Genomic DNA, 19,810 nt, shown 5'->3' with positions numbered 1-19,810 from the left:
TTGGTTGTTATAGGCAACATCCCCACTTTTTCAAACCCGCAGTTTAGTAAATATACCCCTTGGAATATGAGAATATGATATTGTTTTATATCTTTCTAAGGTGGAAAAATGCAGGGACAAGGAGTCATTTTTGGAAACACCCATTAGTCTGTCAGTGCCTAACCATAGGACATTTTATCCGTTTGTGTCTGTGACTTTCCCAAATAATTAATTCAGTGAGCTTTTAGGATTCTGGCGTTCATCTGGGAGATATATATATATATATATATAATATACACAAAGGTGCCGGCATTTGCTTGTTCTGAAGTAATATATAAGAATCTTTATTATCTACACATACATTATTTGTCTACCAAGGGTATGCAAGTTATAAATGCTATATATTGACATTACTACACCAGAGTGTCAGAGAATCAGTAGAAATCACAACACTAAATTGGCATTGCAAATGCATTACAGGATAACCACTTTTTTAAGATATGTAGAAACCAATGTCTCACGTATAATTTACATTTTTGTATTTTTAATACATTTAACAACCTTTTCCATTGGCAAAATGATCATTGATTAAAATATTTGGGAAGCATTACGGTACAGGGTAAACCTAATTGGAAAAATAAGAGAACATTGCTAAAAAAAAAAAAAAAATTATAATTGATTGAGAGATACAAACAGAAAATGACAGCAAAATATATCTAGACTTCCTTCTATAAATATAAGAAGCGTTTCTCCGCTGTTCAAAAGGCCACTGTTAACAGCATCTATAATTGCTAAAGATTTGTGAATTTGGCAGTACTGCGAACTCAGCATCAAAATTAAATACATTTTTAGAAGTTTTTTAAGAAAGTCCTCCTGGAATATGGTAAGAGTGGGTAGTTTCTGGTGTAATATTGATAAAATAAAGGCTTCTATTGACAGACTATAAGGAACGAAAAGGGTATGGATTTTGGTGAAGATGACAGCGTATAAATGGACATATCATCATCATCACCATTTATTTATATAGCGCCACTGATTCCGCAGCGCTGTACAGAGAACTCATTCACATCAGTCCCTGCCCCATTGGGGCTTACAGTCTAAATTCCCTAGCACACACAGACAGACAGACAGAGAGAGAGAGAGAGAGAGAGAGAGAGAGAGAGAGAGGAGAGAGAGAGAGAGAGAGAGAGAGAGAGAGAGAGAGAGAGAGAGAGAGAGAGAGAGAGAGAGAGAGAGAGAGAGAGAGAGAGGACTAGGGTCAATTTTGATAGCAGCCAATTAATCTACTAGTATGTTTTTTGGAGTGTGGGAGGAAACCAGTGCACCCGGAGGAAACCCACACAAACACGGGGAGAACATACAAACTCCACACAGATAAGGCCATGGTCGGGGAATTGAACTCAAGACTCCAGTGCTGTGAGGCAGAAGTGCTAACCACTGAGCCACCATGCTGCCCATATATGTATGAATGTAAGGATAAAAGTCCAGGTAGAAGCTATATGGTTGGGAAAGATTGTGTGCAAGTTTGGAGCAAAATCTGGTTAAATATTGGCTCATTGCAAGATGGAGTGTGTGGAACATGTGGAGGACGAGGAAGACAAGTGGAGGTATAGTGAACCTTATTTGATGTACTTAAAGAATAATGAGGCGGTAGAACAAGATGATGGGACCAGGAGCGCAAAATGATGAAATACAATTTAAAACAGATACATGCATTTCTAAACGATCATCTATTAATGACCTGCGAAGCAGACTCAATGAGACAATTTACTATACATAGGATATGCCAATGGCCTTAGAAAAAAATAATTTGTGCAACCTTTTGCGGGATTGCAATGAAGAGTCAAAAAGTCACTTCAAAGCTCTACCTGCTTATACTTTAGGATCACCATTCATTATAAGATCTACAGTGTTCTTCTAGATTACGGTTTTTGGTTCCTCATTAACGTGTTACTTAACTCATGAGTATATGGGGATCTCAGGTCTGTCTTCATCTGTGTGACCTTTAGATAAATTGTCATTTGCTAATAGAGTTAACAGTTATTTGTAACGTTACATAGGGAACCCGGTTCTATAACTTGGCAGTATAGGTACATACACGCCTGGACACAATAAGTACATGACTCATGTTGACTTACTCCATGCTCTACTTTAAAACAAGAGCTCATTGAAAAAAATTTAAATAATATTTTTCTCCGGAATGGGTGGGGTGGGCTTCGTGTCCCCTGACTGTTGATTGTATCAGTGCCCTACTAAACCGGTCCCAGGAGGTATGATTTCACAATTTACAAGGTTATTGATAGTTTAAAAAGTAGAGTTTGCAAACTATAACACATAATCTGAGTATATTACTAAACCTCAGAAAGTGTAAATTGTGGAACCCAGGAAAGAAATTTCAGCAACAAGAAAATAATTTCCTTCCAATTCCTACATCAGTCAGTCAGTGTACCCGGGGTTCTCCGCTTCACATCTTTCTGGCTGACTGTGCACGTAGGGGAAGAGGTAAATAACTCTAAATAACATTACTGTACAGGGCCCAAGACATTTTAAGAATTGTGGTCAAGACATATTAGCCTGTGCCCAAGTGTGAGCACAATTAATTGGATAGCATGGACGATGGGTTATTAGAATGGTGGTTGGGATGGGATTTGTGACCAGTAGAATAAATATTTTAAGAACAATCTCTGGTAATCTGTAAATCCAGGTTGATTTACATGCAGTTTATCTTGAGAAGGGTCAATGAGATCAGAAGCATAATTTATTTTCAGATCATGTTAATGAACAACCCAAAGTCAAGAAGAAGAATCAGCATTAATATTCGGAGGAGTAGTTAATACAGTAAAAGATCTTCACGTAGCTGCTATTTTAAATTTAAGCAGCAGCACTTGACACCCTACAGATAAGAATGTATGTTTAATGTAAGAATGACAGTAAATGCTGTAGTAACAACCAATGTTTCATCTATGAACCTCATGTCACATTACACCCCATGAGCCCACGAGGTGGCTAATGAATTGTACAAAGCAGACTTCTTGGCGACTAGTGGGCTATACAGAACCATTCATGATGGTTAGACCCATTCAGTACAATATGGGAAAATACCAAGGAGCTAGTATACAAAACCTCTTTCCTGATGGCTTGTATACAATACAGACTCAATTCCTGATGCACCCTGACAGTCGATCAGATTGAATGTAGGTCAAGAAACTGAGTGCTGTCAGCAAAAAACAGCACAAACTGATAGCACAAAGCAGCAACAATAGTGGGGAAATAGAAGTGTTGGTCCATTATACCACTGTGCACCTTCAGCTTAGAGTCCTGTGAAGTAAATTTATCAAGCGGCGGGTTTGAAAAAATGTGGAGATGTTGCCTATAGCAACCAATCAGATTCTAGCTGTTATTTTGTAGAATGTATTAAAAAAAATGATAACTAGGGGCCTGATTCATTAAGGATCTTAACTTGAGAAACTTCTTATTTCAGTCACCTGGACAAAAACATGTTACAATGCAAGGGGTGCAAATTAGTATTCTGTTTTGCACATAAGTTAAATACTGACTGTTTTTTCATGTAGCACACAAATACTTGATAGCTTATTTTGTCCAGGAGACTGAAATAAGAAGTTTCTCAATTTAAGATCCTTAATGAATCAGGCCCTAGAATCTGATTGGATGCTATAGACAAAATCTCCACTTTTTAAAACACGCAGCTTGATAAATTTACCCCCTGGAGTCTAGTTCACTGCATGGAAAGCACATTAGAAGCAAATAAGAAGCACACATGTAAATGAGCGCTTCTGATGCTCTTTATGCTATAAACAGAACATCATTCTTTACATTGAAAGACGTCCTGCTCAGAATATTAAAAAGAAATGCACGTTCCGGCACATGCACAGTTAAATAGTGCGGACAATTGAACATTATGGACCTGAAAACTGTTACAAATGCACTAGGCACCCCATTATAACTACAAAAGCCTGCTACACATTATACCCCATTTAGCTTACATTTTCACAGGCATTAAACTGAAATAAAGAATTAACCACCCAAAAGTGCATTAAGGAAACACATTAATTGAAGGGTCACTGCCAGTTTAAGGTCTTAGAGCAGAAAAACGTTCAACTGTTCTTTGAGAGAAGTTATGAAAGTTGCCTGACAAATCAGCAGGAAAGTGCTCCAGAGATACGAGATGATGAGTGAAATAGATGTAAGAGACACTGAAGTCTTCCCCTTGAAAGCATTCTGTACTTCTGTCTCTCCCTGTAATATGTAGGCAGTCTTTCAAAGCCACTTGATCAATGCTGAGTGTTGAAAATGTGAAGGATACCTAATAGCAGATTTACATCCACTTTACACCAGGGAAATGTCTTTTGAAAATATGCACGGGAGTCACAGCGCATGAAAATGTACTGATGCCGCCTCTACTGATCTCAAATGCATATTGTTTTTAAATTAGATTTTTTTGGTACAACACATAATCCCTAAGCTTGAAAGAGAATGAACCTTCCCTACACACATGAAGGAGGTTCACTGATGTTTTGGGGTTGCTGTGCTACATCTAGCACCGGGTGCCTTGACTGTCTGCATGGGATCATGAAATCTGGAGATTACCAGGCCATTTTGGAGTGCAATGTTCAACCAAGTATCAGAAAGCTGGGACTCCATCGAAGATCATAGGTTTTCCAGCAGGACAGTGACTCCAAACACATTCCAAAAAACACCAAGGTATGGTTCAACACAAGATGCTGGACTGTTCTGAAGTGGCCAACAAAGAGTCCAGGGGGTATATGTATTAAACTGATTTTGCAAGATTAAAGACATTGGTGTTTTAAATTTCCCCTGCAAAGTTGCCGAATATTGCGACTTGCACAATCCACAGTTTAATCATTTAACCCCAGATCTAAATCATCAAATAACACATGTGGAGACCTCTGAAAACATAGGTAGGGAGTAGAAACCTTAAAGTCAAGGAGAAATTTAGCAGTTTGCACAAGACGAGTGGTCAGTAGAGTGGATTAAACTGCCAGTAAAGAGGTGCAGGAAGTCATCCGTGGCTGTAGGAAGCTGTTGAATGCAGTTATTTTGATCAAGGGCTGGACTACCAACTATGCCAAAGTATATGGTGTCAATAATTTGGTCATTGCTATTTTTTTATTTTATTAAAAGGATATACTGTATTCCATTCAGAATAGAAAACAAAGGTTCTGTAATATTCCCAGAGAAAGAATTTTAGACACCAAATACTATTGTTAATTTCTTATGTTTAGAGGAAAGCCTGATATATTTGACCAAAGGTGCAAGGGTGTCAATATTTTGACCACAACTGTATAACTGTCTGGCTGCCTCTTGGTTTAATGCCGTTTTGAAATAAATAGCAAAATTAAGAACATCACAAAAAATAGATCATAAAGCCATGTGCCACCCTTTATTCAGTATTCTATTATACAGTGCTTGCTGAACCTTTCTACTTTTATTTGAATCTGACTCATGCAGGGATATGTGCATGCAACTAATTCTCCAATTAAAACATGTGAATGTTGTATTTAACTGGTTTCTAAAGTTTTTAACTTGTAAAAACATTTTTTGTTAATTTTTTTATGGGTTTTTTTATGTAAAAGTTCTTCCTGTTCAGGTCAACAAGATTTATTTTATGGGACCAGATTAAATTTATTAACATATTATGGAGGAATATGAACATATTTATGAACATAGCGGTCTGCTTCTGAAAGGATTTCAGGTTAAGAAGGGTTCTTGACTTTTGGTATAACACTGCCCCAATATGCCTGTTAAACACATTGAAAGCTTTAAAATTGCCGTTTACACTGGGTCCATGAGCAGTGACGTCATTTCTGAGTGTACACATTTGGAGAAGTCGCGCTTTCGTAGTTAATGAAACCAGCCTGAAATCCTGCATGCCTGTTAAATGATAAGTCGCTTTTTTTATATTGTCGGTTTTTCCAATAATCGTTATTGTTTTGTCGCTGTCATTTCTGTCGGCATTGTCAGTGCCGCAGAAATGACTACCACCGCTTGTACATGCAGGGCAATAGCAAATGTACAGTGAAGTGCAGTTTTGGAGATGTGTTTAGAGTTAAGTCATTATTTTGATGGCACAGAGATAGTTATATGACATTAACCCTTTCCCTGTATCTCTCATATCCATGCACTACCGCCTACAGGTAGCCCCAAACGTAAGAGATACTTCACTTATTAGCTTCTCTCCTGCAGCCGAGTGATCGCTCATTGCACTTTTATCAATAAGAGCAAGCTCTGCTCACACTGTAAAAGTGAGAGGATGACCTTCTGAAAGTGTGGCAGCACATATAGTTACTGGACCCAGGGTGAAACTGGTTCACATTCTGGGAATAAATGGAAGAACTTATGGTCTTTTGACAGTTAAACGGTTAACTAAAGGATATATAAAGTTCTGTAACAGCATCAAAGCAACAAAACAGTAAAAAACTCTAAACTCTATACATGTTTGCACAGAAGTAAATGTTCAGTATTTGGACATTTTTTGTTGAAGTCAGTGGGCTTTAGTCATTATGAAAAGTTAAGCATAAAAAAAATGAATAACTTTGCACCTGGGCACAACCATGTTGCATTGGAGTGGGAGGAGATAAATTTAAAATATGGGGACAGATTTATAGTTGGGGTAGGACATGTCCTAGATCAACTTTAAATTTCAGTGTAAAAATAAAGCTATCAAGTATTTGTGTGCTACATGAAAAAACAAACAGCATTTAACTTGTATGCAAAATAATGAACTAATTTGCACCCCTTGCCTTGTAACATGGTTTGTCCAGGATCAAATTTACTCCTTTTGCCTTGCTCTCTCCTTAATGACTCAGGCCCAGTGAGTCTGCTTACACACAGCAGAGGGCCACGAGTTGGTCCTTTTGCTCCCTCCTCTCTATTCACTCCCATCCTGCAACCCCTTGAAACAAATGTCCAAAAAGGAAGTAAGAAAGGAGAGTGGTGCAGATAGAGGTGGGAGGAGATGTTAATTTTGATAACACATATATAGTAAAGGTTTTTATGGTAAGGAAACAATAGTGGTGCTTCAAATGGTCTGTTTAACTGTGGTTCATTGCAGGCATTGTAACAGAATATACAGAAATCCTGTCTATAAAATTGGTATATGTAAATGCATTTTTAGAAGTCTATTAGATAAATCACATTGGAAAGTTTTAAAATTCGTATTAGTGTGCCCTTATGTATGTAAACACTAATTAGATTTCAATATGATAGGATGAACCTTGATCAGACATGAGCTGAACAGTTTCCATATTGTTCTTGTGCTCAGACGGGATTATTCAGATTGCAGGTATTTGAAAACTCCCCCCAAAGACCATTTGCCACTTAGGCTGGGTACACACTACAGAAATTTTCTCCCGATGCGATAGAGTTACAGATTTTACAAACGACTGGACAAAAAGAAAAGTCCTAAGTAGCATTCCGATTCATGTGTACACGCTATACATGTATTAAAGATTTTCCTTCAGCTCTGTGCTCATCATCCATCATAACCATTGATTGAAAAGATCTTGACTCTGTAAACTCCATAGAGATCTATGGACACTGCCTGTCATGAGAGCATATACACTGCAGAACTGGAACGACAAACGGGACGATGAGCTTTGGCACGATTATCGTTGCAGCGTACACACTAATGCAATATCGGGCCGAGCGGTAATTTATTGTGTGATTAGCTGGATAATCGGCTGAAAAACCTGTAGAGTGTGTACCCCAGCCTTACAAGGCAACAACACGGGACAGCGTAAAGGGGCTTGCATTTTGGACTTTTAAACTGGGATAGACTAAGTGAGTGGTAAACACAGGGGCGCACGGAGGATTGTCGGGGGGGGTTTCTCCCCGCCGACCCAAAAAAAAAAAAAACCCTGAGAGAGAGAGTATACAATACAGCACCGCCGCGGACGCTTCTTTGACAGCGCCACGGCTCTGTATAGGACAGTGGCCACTTAGTTAGCGCAGGGGGGGTTTCTAGAGACTCAGAAACCCCCCCTGCGTGCGCCACTGAAACAGGTACGTCACCAGAAGGTTTTACTTTAGCCACCAAAAGTTTCAGGATTTTCTTAGAGCACAGCAAAACCTGGTGGTGCCATTGAAGGACGACTGAAGTAGTCTGCGAGTCCCCTGACAAATTTTGATCCTGGGCCCACTCTGCCTGTGAAATCTATAGCTTGCCACTGCTACGAATGCTACAAAACAGCTTACAGAATGAGTAGAACTCTATCGATAACTCTAGGAAGGAAACACCTAGTGCGTCCTGTAATTAAATGAACCAAAACTTATTTTAAGTTTTGCTTCCCCCATTGGGAATGCCAGAAACCAGCCCGAATCCATGTTAGAATGTTCTTTTATACTACAATCTGTAGAAGAAATATTGCCAAAGCTTCTCAGCACCGGTCTAATGCTGGTCTTTTTATCTATGTGAAGGGAAAGTAGATGAGGGGAAAAAAAGCAGTGTCAGATTGCATTTTCAGTGATGTGCCTAACTAAAGTAATTAGTGGTCTACCGAGAGAGACAGAGAACCGTGAAATTTAATTGGTCAGGGGTGCTAGTAGAATTTTCTTCTGTTTGTAAAGTGAACGGCTTAAGATTCAGGGACATCTGTGCACTAAGCCACCTACTCTCAAATAAAATGCAAAACACATATGGGGACTGTTTTTTACCCTTTTATAAGATTTGATAGAAATTTGATGCAAAAGTATACACTAAACATCTGACTACTTCAAATTATTAGTAAAACATTTTTTTTGGTCAAAAGCAGAGTTTGCCACTGGCTACAGGAGCTAACTGGTTACTGCATATTAAAAGCACCACCAATAGAAGTTAGTACTCGCAGACCCACAAGGGGTTTAATAAGATTAGTTCCATCTTGAATGTTCACCCATGACAAATGAGAATTTAAAAGACAAGCAATGTTAAGGTCTCACACTGAAAGTGAGAACGGGTTAATGATCACCAATGATTTACTGCCAAGACATTCTCTCCAGGTATTTATCTCTGTTGACAACCAAGTGGAATACACCAAGGGTGAACGAGGGTCATGTTTGAGTCTCCCAAAAAAGGATTACCTTTGCAAAAGAATGCAAGAAAGACACCACCTGTTCTCATAAAGGTTCCTGTCCACATCTGTATGCATTTAGCATTCTGCCTCCAAGGTAAATATGGCTTAATATGTCCCAGTGTACAGATACTGTAAACCATTCTTTGTTGATTTAAATATTTTGTTTTTTCATTCTACGTATATATCCAGTCCTGCTCTCATTCTCTAGACATACGTCTGCCGCAAATGCTTCTGTTTTGATTAAAAAAAAAAAAAAAAAAAAGAAGAAAATCTGAACTAAACACACATTTTTTCTCTTCTCTCTTGCATAGTAAATATTGGAAACAGATTCTTGACCAAGCTCCCCCTTCTTAAACTACTGCCAAAAGGAAGTCTGGGGAAGCACTCAAGTAGAATGGATATTTAAGAGAAGAACACTGTTCTGGAAAAGAACAGGAGAAAACAAGATCGGGCAACAAAATGCATATTTTAAAAGGTAAATATATACTAATCATAACAATATTTTTACTTTCCATTTAATTTCCTATTAGTGGTTAGTAAAACATCATGTTTAATTAGTAGTGAACTTTATTATATGCAGAATATTTGCATTTACTAACATAGATGGTAAGCCAGTTAAGTCTAATCAACCCCAGTAGAACAGCGCCAACTAGTGGCCAACTTATCATAAAAAGGTCAGAATACTAGCATTACATTACTAGTACCACATTACTTTGAAATATCCTAGTTTTACACAACTAACAGAGATTTACAAATCGTACAAAATAAAAAGCTGCTGTTTTCTTGTTGTTTTTTTAAATCAGCAAAAAAAAAAAAACTTTTTGCAAAATTAAAACAGATGATTTATACATGTTAAGCTGGACAGACACATATAGAGACATTGCTGGCAACAGTGACCAACTCACCCAGTATCGCTGCATGTGTGTCCCCAAAGTGATCGCAATGCCCACTAATGATCCAAATAAAATTATTTGGTTGCTTATTGGGTGTCCTGTTAAAAGCAGTAAGAGAATGGACTGAACTACAAGTTCTTTTAATACACTCCAGTGTGAGCCAGAAGTGAAGCGGTCATTTGTCCAGAACACCTGATGACTGGATCTCATCCAAATTGGCCACTCGTATATGTGGCCAACTTGAAAAGAAGCTGAATGACAGATCTGGCCATAGGTTTTGCCCCTAATCACAGAAATAATACGTCAACATCTGATCAGTAGCTGACTGAGAACAATGAAAACATGACTTCTGCTGAGCTAACTTAAAAGGACCAGTAAACCCAAAAGTGGAATATTTAATGGTATAAAGGTAAAAGGTACTTCTCAGTCTTACCCTGACATGTGTTATCAAGCACCTGCACATAACAAAATACACAGCCCGCAGCTCTTAGTCAATTGCCAAAAAAATGAGGACACAGGTCAAAGATTCTCAAACAGCAAATCATATCATAAATTATACTTCTTCTGCACTGTCCCATACTTCAAACCCCGTTCCACAGTAATGCATGATAAATACTCCTTGGGCTAGATTTACTAAGCTGCGGGTTTGAAAAAGTGGGGATGTTGTCTATAGCAACCAATCAGATTCTAGTTGTCATTTTGTAGAAGGTACTAAATAAATGACAGCTAGAATCTGATTGGTTGCTATAGGCAACATCCCCACCTTTTTCAAACCCGCAGCTTAGTAAATCTAGTCCCTTGTCTTCCTTCCTAAACAGCTTTCTAAAAATGATAATTGTCATGGGATAGATATCATTTTGGATAGACCTATTATAAACACATCAGTCATTAAAGTAATATTTAATAATACATAGGCTTTATACCCATTGATGGGCTTATTCATCCTTTAAAAAATTATATTCCCCTTCAGCTTTTTGTTGTAATCAACTCACTTCTCCATAAAAATACTTTGATCTGAGGCACTTTCAGCTCCATTAAGCATGGTCCTGATACTGACAATGTGTCAGGACCTCTACTGGTTAGCTGAGGTATAGCGCTCAATGCACCAGAAGACGTCCAAAACATGAAATGATAGTCAGCTTATGAGTCAGCTGTGTGCATCTGATCTCTGCCTCCTCCAGCACCCATAACAGCTGACAAGCAGAGACCCTGACCCATCATAAGTACTGGAAACCTACAGACTGGAGTAAATGGGAGGGGTCCCTGGGAAAAGGTGGCTTTTAAAATAGAAAGTTAGTTGTAAAAGTGTAAAAAGCCCTTTCATTTTAATCCATCTATTTGCTCATTTTGTGGGCACAGCAATATATCAAAACACCATTACTAAATCAATTGTGTCCTCCTGATTCTCTCACCCAAGCCACTCCTGCGCCTTTCTTAATTCATGAAATGATGGCTCCAGAGTGTTACAAAGCAATGATGCACAGGGATCCGAGCTCAGAATGAGAGCACAAAAGGGAGAAATAAAAAAGCTGCTAAGCCCATGTGGTAGAAAGGATAACGTCACCCACACAGAAAGCTAGAGGAGCAAAGAGGATAAGAGAGTCCTGCAGTGCAACAAAAAAGGCCACTGGCTAGGTGCCAAGGCTGGTAGACAGAATCTGCACTGATCCATATATAATATTAAATTAATGATGAGAAACCCAATATGAACTTGCAGATTTCTGGCGGAAACATAAAACCCAGTTATGATTGTTTTTCATTATGCCGGCTATATAATTTATTTAAAGGCACATTCACTGTCACAAACATATGCTAAAAATTACACGTACTATTCAGCCCCAGCTTAAGTAAAATGTCTTTAAATTATATTGTTGAACATTTCAATAAAATAAACTCTGACATCTTTATGAGAAAATTTTACATGTCTGACCCAAATGCTGTCCTTCTAAGCCCACCTCATAAATCACATCCATAGCTCTGGCATGAGGCTTTATTTAGGTGGACCTGTCACCTACACACAGTGGAGGCAGATATACTGTGGGTTAAACCAATATGGAGCCCATCAATCCACTGGGAACTAGACAGCACCAAAGCATGCACCACAAAGTTCCTAGTGAATTGATAGGCCACGTTCTTATGAATATATTAGCATATTATAAATAAGCACCAATACGATCAGTCTACGGCAGTGAGAGAATGCTTGTGAACCCTTTAGTGTTATCTGTATTAATGCATTATATTAGAAGAACAAGCTAAATTAATTCCTCAGCTGTCAGCTAGAAGCCGATTGGCGTTGTCACATAGTTGCCTACTCTCCCGGAATGTCCGGGAGACGCCAGAATTTCTGGGAGAGCAGGCAAACCTCCCGGATTCTAATGGCCACAATAGTAAAGTGTTGCGTGTCGTCGTGGCCCCGCCCCCTGCTGTAATTGGTCGAAAACAGTGATTACTGGTTCGGGGCCGGGGCCAAATGACGTGACCCGTCAGGCCCCACCCTCAACATGCCCACCTGCCCCATATCTCCCCGGGGAGTTTTTTCAAATATAGGTAAGCATGTCAGCTAGCAAGTTGACTGGACAACCCACAACAGTATGCATCTCCAAAACCGCAGTGCAATGTTAAATTCGTCAACAATGTGATCTGATCTAAGTAATTCTGTATAATTAAACAAAAATACACACAGTGTGATACTTAATGCATTGATGCAACAGTCACTGTCTTTGTTATGCGAAGTCTTCTATTTCGTAATTGTTGGTACCTCCTTTACCAGTAATGACATCAGCCAAATATTTCCTGCTCATCAGTCTTACACATAGTCTTGAAGGTATTTTGCCCATTACTTGTTTCTGAGCTGCGGTAACTTACTCATATTTTTGGGCTGTCTAGCATGAACTCCTTGCTTCAGGTCATGTCACAGATTTCCAATGAGTCAAGATCAGGATTTTCACTCAAAATCCATTCTAAAATGCTAAATTTTGCATTCTGCTGTAGATAAACGTGTCTTTAGATTGTGAGGTATTATGTCGTCACTGGGATTTCCTGAGTTGTATTATCCCCATTCTGTTAAGATTCAGCTTGCAGACAAATTCCCTAACACCTATAGAATAAACTGCTCCTGTAATGATTCCAAGATATCTGGACTGTGAGAAGTTTATCATTTATGTATTGTGCAGATATCATCTGATAAACTTAAGACTGGCACCAATTTGCAATTTGGAGAGCAATTTTGTTCCCCTGGTGTTTGCATGTGCACGCTATTCTTGTACAGCGTGTTCCTTACACTGGAGGTATGTACGCAATTATGTCCATGTTCTAATACAGCAGGTTGTCCTACAGGTGAAAGATGGATCAATGTGTTCAATGAAAGGCTAAATCAGTGTTTCCCAAACCCAGTCCTCAGAGCCCCCTAACAGTGCAGGTTTTCCAGGTCACAAGTGAAATAATTATACCACCTGTGGATCTTTCAAACTGTGTCAGTCAGTAATGAATACACCTGTGCTCCAGCAAGGAGATACGGAAAACATGCTATGTTAGGGGTCCCTGAGGACTGGGTTTGTGGAAACACTGGACTACATTCAGTCATACTTGCCTAGTTTTTTGACCTGTCCTCCGGGACATCCAAGAGGACAGGTCATGTGACAGGAGTAGAGTAGGCGTAACCCAGCCATTAAGCCCCACCCTCTCTAGTCAATTCTGTGAATGTCGCTATTTCATAGTAAAATAGCTATTTGTTTAATCTCTATCTGTTATTAGGGCTCAGCTGCTTCCGTGATGTCACTGGTTTAATGTGAATTCATGTATTATATTCTCATAAATAATTCCCAGCCCACAAAATGATGTAGGCAACAGGTGCATTTTAAAGAGTAGGTTTCTACAACAACAAAAAATGCAAAAATCCTATTGCTGCACAGAGAGTACAGCAGTACAGCAGAGTACAGCAGAGTGACCACTGTTCATCTTAACCTCATAAATCCATATAGATTATAAATTAGAGGAAATCTGCAAACACAGTAAAAATAAAAAAGAAGAAGCCACAGACTCAGTACTTTTATAATGATTCCAGACTTAAACTATACTTAAAATTTACAGTAGGGAATATGTAATTACTGCCATTTCAATTGAGATCATCAAATGTACACATTTGATTTAGATATTTATTAGGTACACATGACCTTTACATGTAATTAACGGTCTAAGCAGTGACAGCATCCTATGTGCAAGCTGTATAGAACAGGTATTATGGTTTGGTGTGCTTGCCTCTCTGTCATTGTTGTGGGCTCAAAACAAACCAGCATAACTGTAACAAGAAGATCAGAACTGTTCTCCCACACTACAGTGCCACAACATCCGGTTAGCGGTGGCCCAGTGGTTGGTACACTGTTGACATCAGCTGACACAAGTTGTACAGACAGTACGGTGGGTCAACTAAAATCTGAGCACAAAAGTGGTGTTGAAAGAGGCATATCAGTACGTACAACTCATTGTACTTTCTTACAGATGGGGGATACAGCCGTCAAACACTCTACTGAATTTCACTCCTAACAGCAATAAAAACAAGAAGGTGTAATCGCAATGACTAAGGAATACAAACACTGGACACTGAGGGATTGGAAATACATTGCCTGGCTTGATGAATACCGGTTTCTGTTGTTTGATGCTGGTGGGAAGACCAAGACATGGCAAAAACAGCACAAGTCCATAGATCCATCCTGCTTGATCTCAGCAGTGCAGGCTGGTGGTGGCAGTGTAATGGTTTGTTTTTTGTGCCATTCATTGGTCCCATGACATGAGTAGAGCAATGTTTTAATGCCACATGGTATCTAAACAATGCTGGTGGTCAGGCTTACTGCCTCATGGCAGCAATGTACCCATCTTCAAATTGTTTGGTTTCAGAAACATTACAATGAAAATCAGTATACATTTTCACCAACAGTTACAATAATTTGTGGCACACATTGGTATTGACATGAACCACCAGTGTTCTTCTGTCCCTGCTTGTGACAAGGGCAGAATGCTTTTAACAATGGCCATGGATTGCACCTCAAAATGTTGTCTGTGTGTGTGCGTGTGTGTGTGTGTGTGTGTGTGTGTTGGTGCAAAATCAACGCACTGAACATACACACATCTGTATTTAGAGATGCACAGTTGCAGCCCCTTGCACAAGGAGCGGTGGATCAGGGGCATTAACATGCAAGTACAGTACAGTGTGGGTGTTCAAAAGCAAGTTAAGCATGTCTCTTTGAGATGAGTCTTAATTTGAGTTACAGAGATCCTGAAATATGTGAGACAAGGTGTAAATTGTAAATATTATCAAGATTTCCACACTCCACTGATGAAAGATTCCATGAACTAGTCTGGATTGATACGCAAATTCATCATTTAAAATACGGCTGATTTTCTAATAAGAACATTTTTATGACGAGAGACTTATCACTGGAAATTTGAGACCTTATCTATTATTATATATTGATATTCCTATTATTGCATGTTATTACTATACTGAGATATCTATATTAAAGACGTTTGCTGGATTCCATTGGGGATACATTTTGTTGTGATATCTAGATTAAATTGAAATTGTCACATACATTCAGCATTTTTTGCTTTATGCATCCAGTGCGCGCCGTGGGAAAAGTACTGTTTTTGGTTTATCTATATTGGGGAAATTTCTGGAATTCCTGTGCAAGTTGTATAGTTAATGATGATGATTGTTGCATCTTTCTCCAGATGCATCTATCCATTACGTTTAAGGGTGCATGTAACTGAGGATGCGTGCCACTAAGAATACAAACCTGGGAATGCCAGATGCAACAGATCCGACAGCACATCTTTATAAACTCTAAATCAGGCTCTTAGTTTCCCTAAATTAAAAAGGTTGAGCGTTGGGGGCCAATTCAATTACTAACAATGCGTCGCTGAGTTGCCTCCGGAATGGTCACCAAGGCACTCTGAGATAAGCAACATCGCAGATTTTTCCTCGCACACCATAGAAGTGATAGACCTCATACACTGTGAGGTTACATGCTGATCTAATGGGAGCTTTGAGAAATCTACAATTGTATGAGACTTTAACAATGACATAGTGTTGGCAGCCTCAGTAGCATAAGAGATCTCCAAAGAACAAGCACCTTTAAAAGCTGAATTTTGCGATTACAAAATACTATGGCAACTAATAGCATATTGACTACCTAGTTACAAAGACTTAGCGACTAGCTACACAACGCATTAATGAAGGGACATGCGTACAGCATTTGTAAATATTATCAAATGGAAAGCAACCTTTTTGGAATTTAACCACACGTGTGTAGACCGTATTCAGGTATCTACCACCCTGTTGCTGGTATTGTTAAATTAGTACATCCACAGTACCTTTATGGCTGCACAGCCCTGAAGCCCAAATGCTGTTTCACTGGTGCTGTCCCTTTCTCATACTAACACAGCATGTCTGTCTCCTACAGGTTACAATACAACTTTCAATGCTTGCAGCTGATGTGTCAACTCTGCAAACTCCTCAGGGGCAGGCAGCTAGCACTGTAGGCACAACTGTTTTACAATGCAGTTTTTCTGGCCTCAGTTGAAGAGGTTCATCATTAATTGAACTACCAACGCCAATGTAAACATGGCCATCAATGCGAGTCTCAACCAAGCACGCTGGAACAAATGCGCTAAGACACCCTCAAACACATGGCTTTATGACGTGTTTATAACACATCAGCAATGCGGTTAGTCAGCATTTCCATGCACTTATTGTAGCTCGAAACCAATGTCTCCTACGCTTTTGGGATGCATATAATTGTTTGATCACACTGTAAACGCACATTAAATGCACGAGGCCAAAGTGTGTTTGAATGGTGTTTTATATGGAAAGATAAATGTTCGTTGAAAGGCAGAGCATAAGATTTGCTCCTTTCCAAAAATAACGCAACGCAGCGCAAACCATTTAGAACACATGTAAAAATGCTGTTGGGTTCTACCCACTACTTATCTAGGTACTATTCAGACATGCATGCCATGATGTGTTTCAAATGTATAAGAAGCAAATAACAAAAGCAAAAAAGAACGGTCATGTGTACGAGTTCGAATTCGATTTCGCACCTCAATGATAACAAGAGCAGCACAAAAATAGCACTAATGAAGACCAGTGAGACAGGTAAGAGGACCAACAAAGTAGGTCAACATAAATGGATGCAAATGAAATATTCAGTTAATAGGCTGAGTCAGCATGACAAAGCATAACTGGCTAAATTATATGACTATTCCAATCTCTTCTAGGAGTCGTGCAAATCAAAGTACAAGTACTCTAATAAATTATAACAGATTGATCAACTGATTATAAACGGACTGATGTTATATCGTTGGTCACTAAAAAAAAAAAAAGAATAGTAGGCGATGATGTCTTCATATTATGCCCCAACCCAACCTTCTCTGAGTCCCCATATTCATTATTAGATGCTGACTGCTCACAATCATCTATGATGACATTACAAAAGCATCAAAGCAATAATTACAGGAAGAAGAAAAAAACCCAGCAAATTCTACTTCTGTGCGACTACTGTATTTCCTTGTGTCCAATTATTAACCTTTAGGTAAACTACTTGTTTAGAAAATTGTAATATTCCAAATAAAAATGTGTAACTGCCATTTTGAGATGTCATTGTGATTGTGACAGTATCAATTAAGTGAATTTGTCCAACAACATAAGATTAATACAAACACGATTAAAAACTTGAGTTGTGAGTAGCCAAGAGAAGACTGGTCTTCAGTGATATTATGTAGCGACACTTTTTAGGAGCAGACAGTTCTTATAATTTTGCTATATATGATGTAACAATATCACTAAAAGACCATTTCCTTCTTAATTCTACTTGAACTACCTTATTTTCATAAAGTGGAGAAAATTGCAACCACATCCAGGGGAAGGTAGGAGTCTAGCCTAGCTCCAGCTGATCTTCGCTTTACCATCCATCAGCAGTGCTAAATCTATTTGGATAAAACTCGTGTGACCCAGACAGCTGGCACCATCCCAAACTGCCTTACACACCGGCAGTTCAGATAATAACAATCCTTCTCTATGCTCCCTCACCCTCTACAGTGCAAGACTGGAAGAATTAATAAAGCCAAATATAGGGAAAAAAAAACATTACATACAGGTATGTAATTCTCCATTTAGACCAAGGCAATTAACGCATCTCCAGGTATCGAACTACGACTGCCAACGTTCTCAGTAAGCCTGGGACCATAGTTTCACAACAGTCGGATAGCCAAATAGTTGTCAAAGACAGCTTTAATCAGCTGTTAGACAAATGGACCAGGGCAGTTTACACACAACCACTGCAAGCAACTAGGTTACGTCAATGCACTGGCAGAATGGCACCTATAAATTGCTGTTTAAACCTACAGCTGCAAAACAGAGAACTAAAAACTGCTAATAACCCTATAAATTATTCTTTACAGTCACAGCAGGGCTGGCTTGGTTTGTTGGTCCTGTAGAACGCTGGCACCCATATAGCATGTTTAGCTAAATTCAACACAGGAGAAGAGAGGGGGTGAGTGTGGGGTTCAACCTCACATAACCCCTCTATATACGTTCTCCAATTCAGCCCTCAACAGCCAAAACCTGCGCTCCCCATGATGACTGTACTTTTACAGCACAAATACACACACATATATCTGACTCTGTGGTGTTAAGAGTCTCATAGATCCCAAGTGGCCAGGAAAAAAATCAAAACCACACGCTAACATCTCTTTGATTAGTCTATTAAGAGCTTAACATATCCTAGAGCATCAGACTGAGCTAACACATTAATGCTGCCCCTCTGAGTCCAGACACAAACTATGCACTTGTCTGACTGACTTCTTAAGCAGGCTTTTTTCTTTTTTTTTTTTTTTTTTAACATGCAGCATAAATGTTGGCATTATTTCCACATCTGAAGTACTGCTGAAAAGCAATTAGATTGCTAGCTCACTGACATTTGCTTCTGGTGCTTTAACATTATTCAGCATTTCATTTTAAGACTACACTGCTGACCTCAAATGCAAAAATTAGCAACAAATCCAGCAGTAGCAACGACTGCCATACTGAAAAGCTGTGGTAAAATAATCTATAAACACAAAGTGCAAAAAAACATCAGATGATAATAAGCAAAACGGGCATAAAATAGCATTGTCACATGACATGTCCCCAAATTATTGGTTAAATCCACCAATCACGTTAAAATCATCTCATGGCATATAGGCAGGAGAGTCTGCTAAGTCAATGAAAAAGTCTGCCAGCAAAAGTCATGCATATTCATCAGAGAGGACATAAAGCAAATAAAAATGCGCTGTTGGGGCAGAGGTGTATGATGTTATATGAGGAATTCTCTTACCGTTTTCATGTTCTTATTAGTGCTCTCAGGCAATAAGCAGACACTGCAGATTCCTGCCCCATTCACTGTGCTTTCCCTGTGCAGACACCAGACATATCCTCCAGCAGCATCCACCAGCCCTGTCCTGGTGCCACCATCCTATGGGACTTAATGTTGCAATAATAAAAAAAATAATAATAAAAAAATAATAAAGGATCACAGTGATGGCATTATATCTGTCTTATATTCGTTTTGTGGGTGTATGTGTGTGTGTTTTCCTGCTGCTTTAGCCTTGCCTATGAGCAGCTTTCAGTGCAAGTGCATGTGGCTGTGTAGAGAGTGCAGAGAGCCCTGTGCAGAAGCAGAGAGTGGAGCTGGAGCGGCCAGTCATACATAGCACATATCGGCCCTCGGCCAACTTAGTTCACAGCAGTTTTTTGGCAGCTCAGCAAGTGGGAGGGGGGAGTGACGTCACTCGCCGGCCCCCGGCGCGCATGCG

At 39.2% G+C, this 19,810-nt stretch overlaps 1 protein-coding gene across 2 annotated transcripts in view; it reads right to left on the bottom strand.

Annotated features, from left to right (window-relative positions):
* The window catches only part of ADAMTS6 (ADAM metallopeptidase with thrombospondin type 1 motif 6), a 232,850-nt gene extending 213,094 nt beyond the window's left edge, over positions 1–19,756 (bottom strand). For both annotated transcript variants that reach the window (XM_075182881.1, XM_075182890.1), the window contains exon 1: positions 19,333–19,756. The gene's annotated coding sequence lies outside the window, so the exon portion shown is untranslated. The remainder of the gene's footprint in view (positions 1–19,332) is intronic.
* Positions 19,757–19,810: the final 54 nt, after the last annotated feature.

This window comes from Mixophyes fleayi, chromosome 1 (genome assembly GCF_038048845.1).
Source record: "Mixophyes fleayi isolate aMixFle1 chromosome 1, aMixFle1.hap1, whole genome shotgun sequence".
Lineage (NCBI taxonomy): Eukaryota > Metazoa > Chordata > Amphibia > Anura > Limnodynastidae > Mixophyes > Mixophyes fleayi.
Note: the sequence above shows the minus strand (reverse complement) of the source record. Positions and strands in the feature narration are given on the sequence as shown.